At 38.6% G+C, this 16,265-nt stretch overlaps 1 long non-coding RNA gene across 3 annotated transcripts in view; it reads right to left on the reverse strand.

Annotated features, from left to right (window-relative positions):
* The window catches only part of LOC133222554 (uncharacterized), a 48,220-nt gene that overhangs the window by 19,771 nt on the left and 12,184 nt on the right, over positions 1-16,265 (reverse strand). Inside the window, exons 2-5 of one of the 3 annotated variants that reach the window (XR_009728312.1) lie at positions 14,450-14,606; positions 13,163-13,230; positions 6,850-6,942; positions 1,689-4,503 (exon numbers count right to left, since the gene is read on the reverse strand). This is a non-coding gene — a long non-coding RNA (uncharacterized LOC133222554). Of the gene's footprint in view, positions 1-1,688; positions 4,504-6,849; positions 6,943-11,886; positions 12,300-13,162; positions 13,231-14,449; positions 14,607-16,265 lie in introns of those variants that run through there. The other 2 variants (XR_009728313.1, XR_009728311.1) reach the window with 2 other exon arrangements.

Genomic DNA, 16,265 nt, shown 5'->3' on the forward strand with positions numbered 1-16,265 from the left:
GCAATTACATCTACACAATACTTCAGCTCAGGGTAGAGCTGCCTAACACCACTGTTTCTCCAGGGGGTATATCCTTCAATTGCGTACATGACTAGAAGTAGGAATTAACCTACGTAAGTGTGAGATAGTTGGAGAGTATAATAGGAAAAATTGCACACATTACATTTTTTGTCTCAGAAACTGGATCCTTTTCCTCCAGCAAACCAAGACACCATACTCAATTCATGTGTGACTGCTCTTATGAGTATGTTGAAGAAAATTGTCCTTGTTTAATTGCTGTTTTTTCTACTAGTTTCTTTTGCACCAACGTTTCTGTGAAGAAATATTGCCTGCATTTCTTCTCGTGAAAGCTACTTCTCCTGCACGAGTTTAACATAAACTTTAGTATTATAAAGAAATTAATTACTATTCTAATCAGCTTGCTGGTGTCTATCTGATCCCTTTGGACTCATATATACTTCTAAGATAGCTTTTTTTTTCTTTACTATAAGCCAATCTTCCTTCATAACTTATGCACTCAGACCCTTAATCATTTTGCATGGCCTTTGCTGTGCCTTTTCATTATCAGCAATGTCCTTCCTATAATAAGTAGAGTTGATTCAGCTGATACTCATTAGATATGCTGTCTCCTCCAAATACCAAATGTTCCTGCAATATTCAGAGGAATTCCAGTGAATGTGCTATGGGAGATGAAAGTGAGAGAGGCAGCCATCTAATCTTCCAAACTTAAGTGTCATCTGGTTTTCAATGACTTTGAATATCAGTTTAGGTAGTTGTGAACTGGCTGTTATGCCTGGTTGTACACTGTGCTGACTTTATGTATGATCCTACCGCTTTCTAACACTTTCTCCTCAACATAATGTTAGAGAGGGGAGAAAATTCTGCATTTGCCTAAGATACAGTAATGTGAGTTAACGGAGCCCCTTCAGCCCCTTCAAACAGATTCCAGTTCACCATGTTAGGAGACAGATGGGGCACTGGTGGAAGCTTCTGAATATGCTGGCTTATTTCTCTGCCCATGGACTTGACCTGTAACTAAATTATATCTTGATTTGGTCTTGAATTTCATTAACAGTATGATCAACACTAAAAATATGATGTCAAATTATGGCCTCTGTAAATCTGATGGCTTTAAAAGAGCTGTGTGACAGGTAAATTAGTAGGGAATTTGGCTTAAGGAGACCAGAAGTGCACAATATTCCTAATGTAGTCTCATTACTGCCCTATTTAACAGAAAAAGACACTGATTATATATACAATGTAAATCCCAAGGCCTTTTCTGCTTCTGCCAAACACTGTAGAGAGGGATTTACTGCATTATCCATTATCACGTCCAAGTCTATTCTTGGTTTGTATTGTGCTTCATTTTAGGCTATAGTCTCTGTGGATAGTTTTGATCCTCCCTACTCTCATTACTTTACGCTTCTCTATGCTGAACTGCATAAGCCAATTATCAGACCATAAACCTCAGCTATCCAAAACATTTTGAATGTGTATGCTCTGTGCCTTTGTGGCTGCTGCCCTCCTCCTATTTTGTGCCATTATCAAACAAAGGCATATTTTAAATATTGTCATACACACCCCCCCAGCCTATTTCAGAGTAATTCTTAATTAGATAATGATTAATTAGATGTTTGCAAAGTACTTAAAAAAAACACAAAAAAAGCTATAGAAGTGCAAAGTATTAATATGCATCATTGCCAATGTTATTAATAATGAGCTTTGCTGCAACAACCCTGTCATTACTGTTCCTCATCTTGAATAGTCCGCTCCTTTCCAGCACAAACCATTTCCTCTTTACAAGCCAGCTTTTAATCCAATTCAGTGCATTTACCCTTTGTAATGTGCTCTCTGACTTAGTAAAAAAATCTCTCTGTAGTGTCACGTGGCACCAGGAGCAGTTGTGAAATGCAGACAGATTATATGACCGTCCTTTTTCCCCTGCATTAACAATCCAACAATGTGCTCAAAGAATTCAAGCCAAATTGGCACACATGGTTTTCTTTTCAAGAATCCATGTAGTATCACCCTTACCAGGGGGTTGCACTATATTGTGAGTACCCCTGTTGTGCAGAAAAAAATGCAGAGAACAAGACTGCTGACCTCGTCAGATGAAACTCAGTAGGAATGCAGAAGATTGTCTTGGTTAGTTTCAGATGGTGAATTAAAAGAGAGAAGAGAGGGAAGGCATGCCTAAATGGGACCATGCTCTTTTCCATGATAATGCCCTGTTAGACTCCAAGACATCACCTAGCTCTAAGTTTACAGAGGTCCTGAGTTTTAAAGGAAAAAATCTGCTAAATGTCAGTAAACTAGTTCTAAGCCTAAAGCTTTCTAAACTGTAAGTAGCCTTTTCAGCTGAAAATTATGCTTTCAGTTAACACAACTGATGCAAATACAGTCACTTGGCAGTCTCTGCTCATCTACATCTGTTAGAACAGTGTGAGATCTGCTTGCCTGTTGGTCAGAGCCTTGCTCCAACATTCAGGTTCCAGGCAATTGTAAGTCTACATGGGCAGACTTGAAAACACTATGGAAAAATTCGCTTTTCTTCAGGAAGTCCCTTCACTGTGCCAACTGAACAACACTGGCAACATATGCCAGCTACAGTCAATTACACTAGCTTATACTAATATGACATGCAGAAATAAAGGCAGGCAAAAGAGTCCATGGCTCTCAGTAGCTGCCAAAAATTAAAGCTGCATTGCCCTAGGTGCTGCAAAGCCCATAAAGAGCACATGGGGGTATAAGCATTAGAGCCAGATGGAAAGAAGAAATATTGAAACGGTTAATAAAAGAAATTGAAATTTGGAACTTGTCCCAAGAAACAGCTGACAAACTACCAGCCCAGAGCTCTGTGGTAGTCAGCAGCAGCCCTATAGCACAGAGGAGTAGAGAATAAGATCTATAGTCAATAGCCTTTATGTCTAGGAAAAGATCCTGAATGGGACTGTGCATAGTGCAGTTATAGCTTTTCCTAGCAGGATAGCCATCTGACTCCTAGTCCACAGTCAAAGCTGAGACAAAAATAAATAGGAACCCCCCCTATAGCTATGTGATATAAATCCAATAAAGTTAGGTACATTTTCTGAAATGAAAGTTGCTTTGCTTTTATGCTGCTGACCTTCCTAAGGCTAAATACATAATCAGTGATTCTACTGTTTTCCATGTTCCTTTTGTTTGTCCTAGTACATGTCAGTTTCTGCAGAATTGAGTCATAGTTCCCTATATTTAATAGTCACTTTTAACACTAGATGTCCTTTTAAAGACATTTTTAAAGACACACGTATGTTTGAGAAAATGCCCTATAGGTGTGTCCTGCTTTGACTGGGATAGAGTTAAATTTCTTCATAGTAGCTAGTGTGAGGCAATGTTTTGGATTTGTGCTGGAAACAAGGTTGATAACACAGGGACGTTTTAGTTGCTGCTGAGCAGTGCTTGCACAGAGTCAAGGCCTTTTCTGCTCCTCACCCCACCCCACCAGTGAGCAGGCTGAAGGTGCAAAAGGAGTTGGGAGGGAGCATAGCCAGGCGAGCTGACTGCAACTGACCCAAGGAGTATCTCATAGCATATGGTATCATGCTCGGCATATAAAGCTGAGGAAGAATAAAGAGGGGGATAGTGTCAGTGAAGGCATTTATTTTCCCAAATAACTGTTGTGTGTGATGGAACCCTTCTTTCCTGAGGATAACTGAACACCTGCCTACTGATGGGAAGCGAAGAATGAATTCCTTGTTTTGCTTTGCTTGTATTCACAGCTTTTGTTTTACCTATTAAACTGTTTTTATCTCAACCCATGAATTTTCTCTTTTATTCTTCAAATTCTCTCCACAGTCCCACTGTGGGGGAGCAAGAGGCTCTGTGGGCTTTAGTTGCCAGCTGGGGTTAAGCTATGACAACATGTTAGAAACAGCTTTCAAATGAATTTGTAGGTATCAACATGTGATGACCATTAAAAAGCACCTAATACAGATGTTCCAGGAGAATGAACATCTGTGGAAGCTAAGCTTAGTGCATAGGATACACCTCCAAACCATAGTCATAGTTTCAACTGTTTCATCTTCTAACTTCTAAGGACTGAGTCTGGGCTAGGTTGCTGATGTTCATTCCTGCGCCGTTCTCATAACATTTTAAAAAGAAAGCCTCGGTCTCAGTTGTAGACCTTCTCAATAAACAGAAAATATTATTTTAAAGACTAACTGGTTATGCAGGGTTTCAGAAAGACACATCTCATGTTTTACTGGTGACGTTTAGTGGTGGTGATAAAGCCATCTGAGCTTTCAACCAGTAAAAGCTGTCTGGTCTCTACAAACATGTCTCCCTTATTTGTTTAAAAATGTGCCATGAAAACAACACTTTGCTGCTGCTGATTGCAGTAGGCTACATTGCTTTCTTCTGGGAGCTCCATAGGAATAAATATCACAGAAGGAGATGTGCTGAGGTCAGCCATTGTATCCAGGATAGTAGCAGCAGCACAATCTGAGCCTCTGCCTAGGTCTTCCTCTATAAAAAATTTATAAAAAGATAAAAGGGAGCTTAATGAATAAGAATTTCAAGCTGTGGAGATCTTCAGCAAAAACTGGTTTTTGCTGGACTTCTCTATGTTACCAAAAAGCAACAGATAAAAAATGTGCAAGTGCAGGTATGTGCATCAACCTGAGTGGTGTTTGCAACCTGCAGTGGTGAAGAGACACTTGTGTTTGTCTCAAAACAACTCAAAAGAAAAAAGGAACTGACAGCTCGTTATCTCTCCGGCAGACGGCCAGGGGAGCAGAACAGGGATCGGCTCCTCCAAGGTGGAGGTGATGCTTCCCTGTGTTGTCTGCCCTGACGTCATGAAGATCAACTGCCCTGCAAGGAACTGCCCAGAGACAGTGGCACAGAAACCGTGGTGCCTGCCTGGGCACAACGTGAGCTGGCTCTGGGGCTCACCAGATCCCCTGTGGATGAATCTCACCCGGGGGAAGTTTTTGGGAGAGCCTGGCCCTAAAAAAGGTAAAACTGTCCTTCAGCTGTGTGGTGTGCATCTTGGACCACAGTGGATTCTCTGATTACAGGGACTACAGCTGAAAGGGCTTCCACTTGCTGACCAAAATGTGGACTGGATCCATGGGGTGGTGAGCCTATATTTCTGTTTTCTATCTTACTTTCTTCTGTTTCTCCTTCTATTTCGGATCTTTTATAATAATAAGAATTTGCCAAAACTTTTGTTCTTCCTGACACAATTTAGGGAATTTTATGATAAAATTAATTGTCTCATTTTTTCAGTCTCTGGAGGGCCTGGGGTTTCTCCTGTGGGCCGTGCAGAGTGGTAAAGGATCTGCTTCTGGTCCCACCAGACAGGAAGGGACACAACCCACTCCAAAACCAGCTGTGAGTGACCTGCGTCTGGAGCAAATCTATCAGTCTTTAAAAGTCAGACTCTTTATGCCTCAGCTTTATTTTTTTTGCATTTTATAGGTTCTATTCTGCTCTGTATCTATACACGTAAAATCTCCTACTATGCCCTTGTGGCCTCTTCTTATGATCTTTTCACCGTTTGTTTAACCAATCAGTTTCCAGTTTACTTGCGGTTTCTGCCCAGGTAGCGATTGGCATATTCCCTCTAGTTTTTTGAATGAGGCCAAATTCAGGGTGACTCCAGTTCTAGAGGGAATGGGAGAAGGGAGCCTGTTAGCATCACTTGCAGAACTAAGAGTTAAGAAGAGGGTGTTTTACCTACTCCTCAGTTAGTTACCTTACCCTCTATTTACGCCCTACAGCCACTGGGGCACCATAAAGAGACCAGAAGGCAACAAGGGCCAATTCTGCAGCAGCATAGTTGAAGTAAATCAGTGCCAATGTACTTCAGGGAAAATACACTGGCCTTATTTTGTTCAGTGTTTTAGATACAGACTAAGAATTCATCCTGTGAGCTTCTGCTTTGTGAAAAAAGAACATTCTTCAAGGGTCACTTAGAAATGTTGGCATCTATTTGCAAAAATACAAAAAAGTTTAAACTAATGGAGTCATAGAGGAGCTCAGAGACACCTCCTGTGAGTCAGTGGGGTCCATCTCTACCAGAATTTTATATTTTTAGTAACATTTTTCCAAGGCTCACTTGCCTCTTTTACTAAGTGTGGATGGTAAGCAGCGGCACCAAGGAGTATACACCATACAGGAGACACACAGTACCTATATATCAGCTTTCAGAAGGCATTTCCTTGGTTATTCCCTATCTTGAAGAAATGGATATGGGGCAACTTAAGCTCTTTAGCAGAATGCTAGGAGGTCCCAATAGCACATATTGTGAGATGTTCAAGATGTGAATGCTGAGATCTCATTATGCAAGTGTGTACTTCAGCCCTACTTTTTATGATGACATTGAGTGAAGCAGATATATATATTTTTTAATTAAAAATAATTTAAAAAAAGGTTCAGTAAATGTGCTGCAGAGTTCTTGGGCATTTGTGTAGCTCTTGCAGATTTTGCAGGCTATCCTTGAACTTGCAGAGACAAGTACATGACAACTCAGGCTGAGTGTGAAATCTGGTAGGTACACAGGAGAAACCTTATGAAGCACCTTGAAGCTAATGGACAACTTTTCAGTTTCTGATAACAACTGAAAAGTCTTATCTTGTTAGTATTATCTTGAAGAAGTAATGAATCACATATACTGTTTTTTTCTGCATGCTACTTTTTTCTTAACCCTCCCTTGTATATTTTTATCCCCCCCTTCCCTGCCAAGTTCACTGCAATATTTTCCATTGAGATACAAACACATAGAAAACATAAAAGTCACTACTGCTTGAAAGTATCTGAAATAATATAAAAGCTGTGTTTCAAACCATGAGAGTGATGTTTTCATACCAGGAAAAGTAGTACTGCATGTCCTGGTTTGTAGCATGAGGTCATGTGGAAATATCTGAGGATGCAAAGTCTACAGGGGACATGTAGCAAACTCTGAAAGAAAAAGGAGCCAAACTTGGTGCGGTTTGCTTCTTATTGAAAGTAAAAAAAAAAAATAAATCTCTATCATGTGTTAGCTTCTGATCGATGCCTGTGCTCTACTTGAAAGAATGCTAGCTCACAAAAGCATGATGAGAGTTTAATGCTCTGGACAATCAATTACTACTGCTTAAGTGTAGACCCTGTTTTTCTGTCTTCACTTATTTCTAGTAGCAGGAAAAACAGTAGTAGTATCCATTTTAATATTAGGTATAGCAGTGGAAATTATTCTGCTCTTTTGGGATTAATACTGTTGGGATCTTTTTTTTGCTAATGACCTTGAATTTAGACCAGCATTTTGAAACTTGAAGCCAGAATTTAAAATCTAAGTTTATCTGCTTAACTAATCAAAGCTTGCATCTGTACCACTGAGTTTAGGCAAACCTTAAAGTCTCTGTAAATTAATTGAACTCTATCTTAAAAAGAAAAAAAAAACAACAAAAAAAAAACATAGGTGATCCCTTTATTTGAATAAAGTGAATTTAAGAAGTGATGATTAGCTCTTAACGTTGTTTTTTTTCTTGCTCATATTCGACAACTATTCTTCAATTATTTCTTTCTGGCATTAAAGAAAACATTTCCTCAGAAATCAGAATACAGGAAAAAAAGGGTAAAAAAAGCTCTGGGATCACAGCTGATATTTCCAAATTAGACAACATAACTGGGTTCATTAGATATGAAGTATGTAGAATAGATATGATACGGGTCTCTTGAAGGAAAAAGGCTTCCTGCTGCTTTCTTGCACTTTCGGGCTATGCAAAGTGAAAAAAAAAATTACCACTGAATAAGAACATGCATATTGATAGCTCCTGTGTCATAGACAATGCATAATATTTTGATTGTCATAGTAATTTGACTGTTTAAACTTTCAAACATCCACAATACGTCAAATATTTTGCTTACATGCAATTGTTATGTTTCTTTGAACAATACATTGCATGTTTTCCTCTAGGTTCTCTTTTGAAAGGTGTGAAGGCCCCTTCTCCTTGCTAAATAAGAAATGTTTGTAAAGCTACAAATTTAATGACAAAAATCTCACAAAATATTTTAGTTCGGCTTAGAAGAAAGTATACTAGATTAATTTTTCTGTCACTTTTGACCTATTCTGATTGTTATCCAAATAATAAACAAAATACACAATAATGTATTTGTGTATAAAAATTATTTTAGGCAGCAGCTTCAAACAAAGTAAACATTCCCCGATATTTTTTTAAAGGAAAATAATGACATTATCGTGACCTATTCAATGGGAAAAAAAGATTAAATTTTAAGTTATTTTAATAAAAAAATTCTAGTTCCCTAAATTTTTGTCACCCAGTTTAATATTGTGAATATTTCCTTTGTTGAGCTACCAATGGTTGGGATTTTACATGGTAATGAATAATCTAGTTTCTATTCCTCATTATGAAAGCAAAATAGCTTTCATAAAGAGGTCTTATAGTATGGACAAAGAGAACACTCAAAAGAACATTTAAAACCGTGCTGGATGTGGTTCTGGGCAACCTGATCTAGTTGAAGATGTTCCTGCTCATTGCAGGGGGATTGAACTAGATGACCTTTGAGGGTCCCTTCTAACACAAACTATTCTATGGTTCTATGATTTATATACAACAAGAATACAATCTGAATGTTCTGTCTGAATGGGATAACACAATTTCAGATAATAGGGTTGCCTTCATCTCCCTTAATTTCATCCATACAGAAATTAGCTATCTATTCAGAGGTAATTGTCTAGCTTCTGTCTGCTGTCATTGTAGCCAGAGAGGAAGCAGAAGGGACCTGCAGGCAATTATGTGTTTTTTTTTTTTTTATAAAAGCACTGCTTGAAAATTATTAGTTAAACTGAAAAAGAGAGATTACAGCAATTTCTAAGATATTCAAAGAAAAGGGCATTTGGTTGTGCTGAAGGATGTAATGGTCTCAAAGTGCTGTTGATGTTTCTTGTGGACTGTTTTTCAGATTCACCTTATTTAATATTTTAACTAATGTCTGCAAAAAAATTTAGAGGTTGCTAAAAATGGGATGATGACAATAAATAGGTGTTGCAATACATAGGAAGATAAAAATCTCTCAGAACTAGTTGACCTTGAGACCTTTGTGTAATAGAAAGGGTCTGACTATAAGTGTACAATGGAAATTAAAGTCTACCTGTAGCAAGAGCTTTCTTGTGAAAACCAGAGGCCCATCTGCAAGAATTAGCAAAGGAAAGGAAGATTCTGGGAGCACAAGACTATTTTAGAATGACTGAATGACCATGAATGTATGATGAATCCACGAAAAAGTTAAATGCATTCTTTTTATGCGTCAGTAGAAACATTTCCAAATATTGCAGAGAAGTATATTGACATTGGAAACTACCACATGAAGCTCCATCTGGAATTACGTTCAGTTCTATAGTTGATCATAACAAAGGTTAGATTTACACTCAAAAGAAACTAAAACTGATGCCTGACGTTGCTTAAAAGACAAATAATTTCTCATGGGGCCTAGATAAATTCAATCTAGATAATAGCAGAAATATTTTAACCGCCAGAGACATGAAGTTCTCAAGTAGCCTTCCCATAGGATCAATAAGAATAAAAATGTGAAATAATTTCATAATGGAATTTATTACATTTTTAATGAGATTATATGACATGGTCACCTGAACAGGAAGATGATTCAAAATTTTAGAGATCTCTTCCACTTCTGTGTATTGTCCCTAGATGCTTGTAGTGTGGGTTATGCTTCATTAGAAGAAGTGGAAATATTCTAAATGTTGTAGACTACTTCTCCCATGAAGGAAAGATACACTAGAGACTTCTCTCCTGTTTTTTTTTGACAAACACGCTATATTCAGCATGGTTAAATATAGCTGTTTGTCAGATAGGTTACCTGTGGCTTCTGTGGAAAGAGGTACTCTAAGGAAAAAAAAGTAATTGGGTAGAAACATTTTGGTTTAGAAAATAATAAAAATATCCAGAGGTGTGGGTTACATAGTGGAGTGGATTAAGTTGAATTTCTCCTCTTATGCTCAATTGTGTTGCATTTTTTTTTTTTTTTTTGGTTTTTTTTTTTTTTTAGCATGCTAAATTTTGAACCCAGAGTTTGAAAGGGAAGCTATTTTCCTCCACCTACAATCTCCTATTGGAATGTATGGCAGGAAGGTCAAGGAGACTTAATCCTGCTGCTGGAAGATTAGGAATTTATTCTGCTACAAATGTTTGATTTGTTCATCCATTTTATAGATGTTATCTAAAATACAGATAAAAAATAATTGTTTGCAATGAAGCTTAAAAAAACCAAGCCTTTATTCTCACGGAAATTAATTGTTGCAAGTTTTCTGCATGTGAAAGGGAGAGAGAGAAAACCAGTATTTCTTGCAAATGTTTTAATCTATGAGAGTTCCAACTAGCCAGGAGTTCCAAGCAGCCAGATGTTCCAAAAAGCAATTGCATAAATAAACAATAGCCTTCTAAAATAAGGCATAAGTAATTCAATTGAGCTATGGGAAATCCAATCCAAGTTTTGTGCTAATGAGGAACTGTCATAAATATTCACATTTTCTTAGCATTAGCCTTAAAATTTGCTACCTATAGGTATGGAGATGGATGAAGAATCTTACACTTAAACCTTCACTGCAGAGTAATCAAGAAGGAAAGAAAGAAACTTAGCTCACCCAGGTACATTTTTATTGAGCAGCCACTAGCAACAATTGTTGCAGGAACATCATTGATCTTGGGCAGACAGACTGAGAAGTCAGAAATAGACCAATATAAAAAGTAGAGCAGTAGAAATATACAGTGAATGGCTATGCTGGCAGGATATGCTGTTACTGTGATAGGAGCTCTGAGGGTGCCTATTTATTATTTGTATACGATATCATGAGGACAGAGTTCATAGAAATTAAATTTAGCAAGACCAGAAAAGTATTCTATTTCTGCATCTGTACTGCTGAGGCCAGCAGCTAAAATAATATCTTTTCCTTGACCCTGTACATTCTGTAAATGGTTTATGAATGGGAATTATAAAGACTCCCTGTTTTGCATGAACATTCACTCCCTTTGTTTGTACACAGAAAAAATGGTGATGGACTATCATTATCCAAATTGATAGCAGCTGTGCTTAGTAAAAAAATGTTTCCCTCAAATCTGTTGACAAGTCAGTGGTAATAAAAAAATAAAATGTCATGTGGTACACTGAAACTCCTGAATTACTTGTCACAGCCCATTTTAAATGTGGACTGCATTCAATCCAAGGAACTTTCTGTAAAATTAATACATTTGCTAGGTCCTTTAGTACAGATTCTACTCTCCTAAGAGGAGATATTTTGAAGATAACCTTAAAAATCTAAATATTTAACTTTATTTTACATTTGCATAATTTAATTAGAAGCTTCCTTTTAGTCTTTTTCTTCTTTTTTTTTTTCTCATAAATTTCAAGTTTTCTACCATTTTATTCTTTGAAACTAATGTACTGCCATATTAATTCACCCAGGGAACAAACCACTAACTCCTTCTGTAGTACCAAGTGACTGGAAATTTGTTTATACTGTATTTTGCAAGAGGAAACAAACCAGCTCTTGCAGTCAAAATTGGCTGGAACTGATGTGAATAAAGTATTGGGTCAGGTGCTAGCTAATAAGGTGCATTAAGTGCTGCTAGCTTGTGTGTGATGCCAGGCTAATCACAATCATGGCTTCAGTAGTTGCTATCTACTCCCTGTCGGAGGCCACCTGCAAAATATCGCACCCTAAAAAAAGCACCTAGCACTGCTTGTAAGGATTTGCAGTGAGGAGTTGTTTACTAAAGCTTAATATGAATATTTGATCTTGTATTTTGAAGTTTGCAGTTGCAGTCACAATCTGTTAAATTTCATACCTACCTTTCTTTATGGTCACAAACTTCGGTTTCTGGTGAGATGCAGACATGGCCAGAAGCAAAAAGCAAATGCTGGAGAGGTTTCTTAGAGGACATGTTGCAGTCTCACAGGAAGTGTAATACTACTTTGCAGTTCAAAAAGTATGCAATTTCTCAAGAAATTAGTGCCTACGACGTAGGGAAAACCCCTTCCTGTTTGGGTGTCATATGATGGCATGTCAAGTTTGATTGCATGGTGCTGACAGACAGCAAGTGTAATTGAGACCTTTTTCCTAATGATGGTATGGACATAGGCAGTTGTATGTCCTTTCTTGAGGCAGCTTACAGTCCCAGTTGAACAGACAAGGAGACCGCAGGGAGATGAAATAACTTACTGTTGTTCAAGGCCTGAGCCAGATTTAATGCAATTCTTCTAAACCTCAGTGCAGTGACTTGTCTAGTACATCACTTTACCTTATGTTCTCAACAGAAAGCAAAATAAACGTACAGAATCAAGTGTTATAGATAAGAGAGACTCTAAAACGAGGAGATCAGAGACAGGCAAAAGCCACTAGATACCTAAGTTCAAAACAGGGAGCACTGTGGAAATACAGAAGGTCACAAGCAGCAACAGAAAGAAAGGAAACTTATTGTAAGACAGCAAATAGTGTGTGTGTTTCCTGTTCTGAGAACAAAATACCTGTCTGCTGGCTGTGCTTTCAGAGGTTTAAAACCTCAAGTAACAGAAGGCGCCATAAAGCCAATTTCACTGGTCACATCATGACAGACTGGCCAAGTTCTCCCTTCACATGCTTGGAAACTGACTCCCTGCTCCTGGAGCAAAATCAGGGGATGAGGTCACTCATTACCTGATTTCTATGGCAATAGAAGGCACTTAAGCCTCTCATCTGCTCCTCCTGCTTCTCCCATTTTTCTGGGGAACTGAATTTTCTGGCTGTGGGTTTATACTCCAGTTGAGGCCAACATTACTTCTGATGTGTGCTGGTTTTGGATGGGATATAATTAATTTCTTTCAGAGTAGGCAGTACAGGGCCATGAAAAATTAAGAGGCTCCTTTAGAAACAGAGATATGAAAAAATCAGGAGAATGGAGTTTTCTTTCATTAAGTATTTGAAAACAGAAAGGAGGTAGTTTTGAAGGAAGCGGATTGAAGGCAGAGGTTACCTATTTTTGTCATGAGAATGCAAAGTATAAAGATATATGTAGAAAGCGCAATTGTCAGTCACTTTCGCATGGCAGATACTATATGCAGCAATAAGTGAGACAAACAGGCACTGAACAGGGCTTTATGGCAAGCAGTTTTGGCTCAGCTGTACCTCTGCCTCTCAGGGTGTCTCCCATTAGTCACTCAGCTGATGAATTTGCTCAGCAGTGGTGGCAGTTTCTAGAAAAGAAGAAACAGCTCTCCAAAGATTCAGCAGTTTGGTTTAAATAAATTTCCTCTCCCATGCCTGCTCCATGCTGGGCTCCTGTTTCTCTCTCAGAAGCTGTTGACTGTTTCATGAATGTCCTCTCCTTCATGTTAACCATCCCCATCCATCCTTGGAGGCAGCTGGAGCCAAACAGCACCACGTTTTCATAGCTATGTCATGGAAAGATATTGAACTTCCAGAACCTGCAGAATTTAACCTAAACCTAGAGGCCACCAAATTTTTTGTTCAGGATTCAGAAGTATTCATCAATTTCTTGGGATTCAGAAATTTTGAATTCAAGTCTGGTATCTCCCTGGAGGTTATGGTCTGGTGTGGCTGGCATGGTTACCTGGTAGGTGTGGCCTCATCTGCATGAACTGGTTCTGCATGAGCTATAACCAATAGGCTGCTAGCGCTAAAAATGGTACAGAAAAGCTCAGGCTGTCTGTCCTAGAGCCTGCTTGCATCTGCAATCTGCATAACTTCATTGCATGGTGTTTTTCTCAGTAAATTGACCTGGTCATGAATACTTTCTGGGTGAGTTGGCAGCAGTTTGGGAAGCTCTGCACTACTTTCTGCGATTTGTTATAGGCACTGTTTTCCCCTTTTGAAAGTAGAGGTAATGTTACTTGCAAAAAAGTGTTGAGATTTGTGCTGAGATGTAAATTCAAGGTAATATTGCAATTCCTTCCAAACTCTGAAACAGGGCCATGTGAATTGTTTCTTCAGCTGAACTGTGAGATTTAAGTCTATTTTTGTGACTGGCAAACACTAATCCCTCACATTACATTATGATTTTTCCATTTGACCTTTACATGGCACTTGATGAAGTAAACTATTATATAATTATTGTAGTGAAAGGCAGTGTGTTTGCCCACTTTTAGAAATTTCTGAAATGTTAATATATGGAGCTATTGCTGCAGCTGTCTCAAATGTGCCTGTCCTGTGTATGGCATGTACTGGATGCTCCAATTAAGCCCATTTTCATTTAGTCAGTGGAAAAAAATAAAAATCAAAATCAAAATTGCTTTTTGCACCACGTAGGCTTTTAAACTGGGATGGAGAAAATGAGGAAGCAGAGGAAGAACAAGTGTGTTATCTTCAGCAGCAGACTAAGAATAAGCATTTTTTTTGTGTGGAACATCATTGATATCAGCCACAGTATTAAAACTAGACCTTAATGCTACTCACTGGGTTTTTGTCACAACCTAGTAGTGGGATCTGCAGATGTCGTTGGAGTTGCACAGCTGAGGTATGATGAAGTGTTTTCTTCAAATATAGTGGCTTCCACTGGGATCTGGATAGCTAATGGGTTTGAAGAGTTTTCCCTAGAGGTTGTCAGCCGCGTCTGAACACATTAAAATGAGAGAACAGTTCAGTGGCTTATGTAAAATGAGATGGTGGCATAAATCCAACAGTTCAGTACACAGGTATCTCCATCTACATGCTAATACTGGAGATTTAGGCTTTTTGTGCCAGTTAAACAATTCACAATGCAGAGAGGCCACATACTACCAAGGACTGCAGGACTCCAGTTTTCTAATTCTCACTGCAGTGTGGACCTCATTTTTCTAGGATGTGCTCTACTTGTATAAAAATATTTATATGTTACTAAAGAAGAGATGGGAAACTATGCATCTCTCACAGAAATTGATTCCCACACTGGGACACAGAGAATTTATGCTGGTCCAGGGTACCCCAAATTCTCCCATACCAGGTAAAAACAGTTTCAAGAGATGGGACTGAGAGACTACTCTGCTTCCTGGCCATTATGACATACAACATGAATACAGAAACCCCTGAGAACTAGGATCACAAGCACCATCATAGCTGCTTTCAATCCCAGCTGCAATCTTATTGAAAAGGCCAAACTTCAATATCTTCAGAGGGAAAATCAGGAGGCTTTTATGGGTTGGAATGAAAAATACATATTATTACAGCTTTGTCAAGAATTCTATAGGAAAGATATAATTGACCATATATGTTTTACAATATACCTAAAGTTCTTCATTAAATTTCTAGGGTTTTCCATAAGGGCTTGGCTGGAGTCTGGAAATGTTAAATCACCTTACTCGTGAAATGCCTCCTTCACTGCACAGACAGATGCTTGGGGAAGCTTCCTCTCATGCAGATATATGGACCTCACTATTTTACTGAGTTAAAAAATAAGTGTCATTATAGGCATGATAACCAAGTAAAGTTTTGTAAGAAAGATAATACTGTTTATTAGCAGGAATCTTCAAGATAAGTACAGGTTCAGGAGCCACTGTTCTGAATTTAACTTATTGATAAATAGATGTTCAGTAAATATTATGCCTCCTTTTCTAGCTCCACAGGTACCAACTGTTTTTTCTCTCAATTGTTTTAACCAATTAATAAGATCAAGTTGAATTCAAAGCAGTTGTTTTCTACCTGTATTTACCTTGAAGGCTGGTTCAAAACTGGGAAAGGTAAACATGCTTCAAAACTTGACTTCCCCCCCCCCCCCCAAACTTCTGCAGTTAGTTGATAAATTTAAAATGTGAACAAAACCCCCTGCCCCGGGTTTAGCAGTAGCAGTCATTTTTCTCCTTCTTAGTAGCAGGTACAGTGCTGTGTTTTGACTTTCAGCCTGGGAACAGAGCTGATAACACCGATATTTACTCTGACCAAGGACTTTGTGAGTCTCATGCTCTGCCAGGGAGGAGGGGAAGCTGGGAGGAAGCAGAGACAGGACACCTGACCCAAACTGTCCAAAGAGGTATTCCATACCACAGCACGACAGCACGACATGCCCGGGGAGGTAACTGGAAGCGCACTCTCTGCTCGGTCAGGCTTGCTTTGGCGTGTGGTATCGTATTCTCTTCCCTTGTTATTTCCCTTATCATTATTATTATTGGTGGTAGCAGTAGTGATTTGTGTTATACCTTAGTTACTAAACTGTTCTTATCTCAACCCGTGGGAGTTCCATTCTTTTTGATTCTCCTCCCCATCCCTCCAGGAGGCGGGGGGGGGGGGGGGGGTATGT

Source organism: Neopsephotus bourkii, unplaced genomic scaffold (assembly GCF_033783945.1).
Source record: "Neopsephotus bourkii isolate Nb327-2 ecotype Australia unplaced genomic scaffold, CSIRO-AGI_Nbou_v1 NB_1600, whole genome shotgun sequence".
NCBI lineage: Eukaryota > Metazoa > Chordata > Aves > Psittaciformes > Psittacidae > Neopsephotus > Neopsephotus bourkii.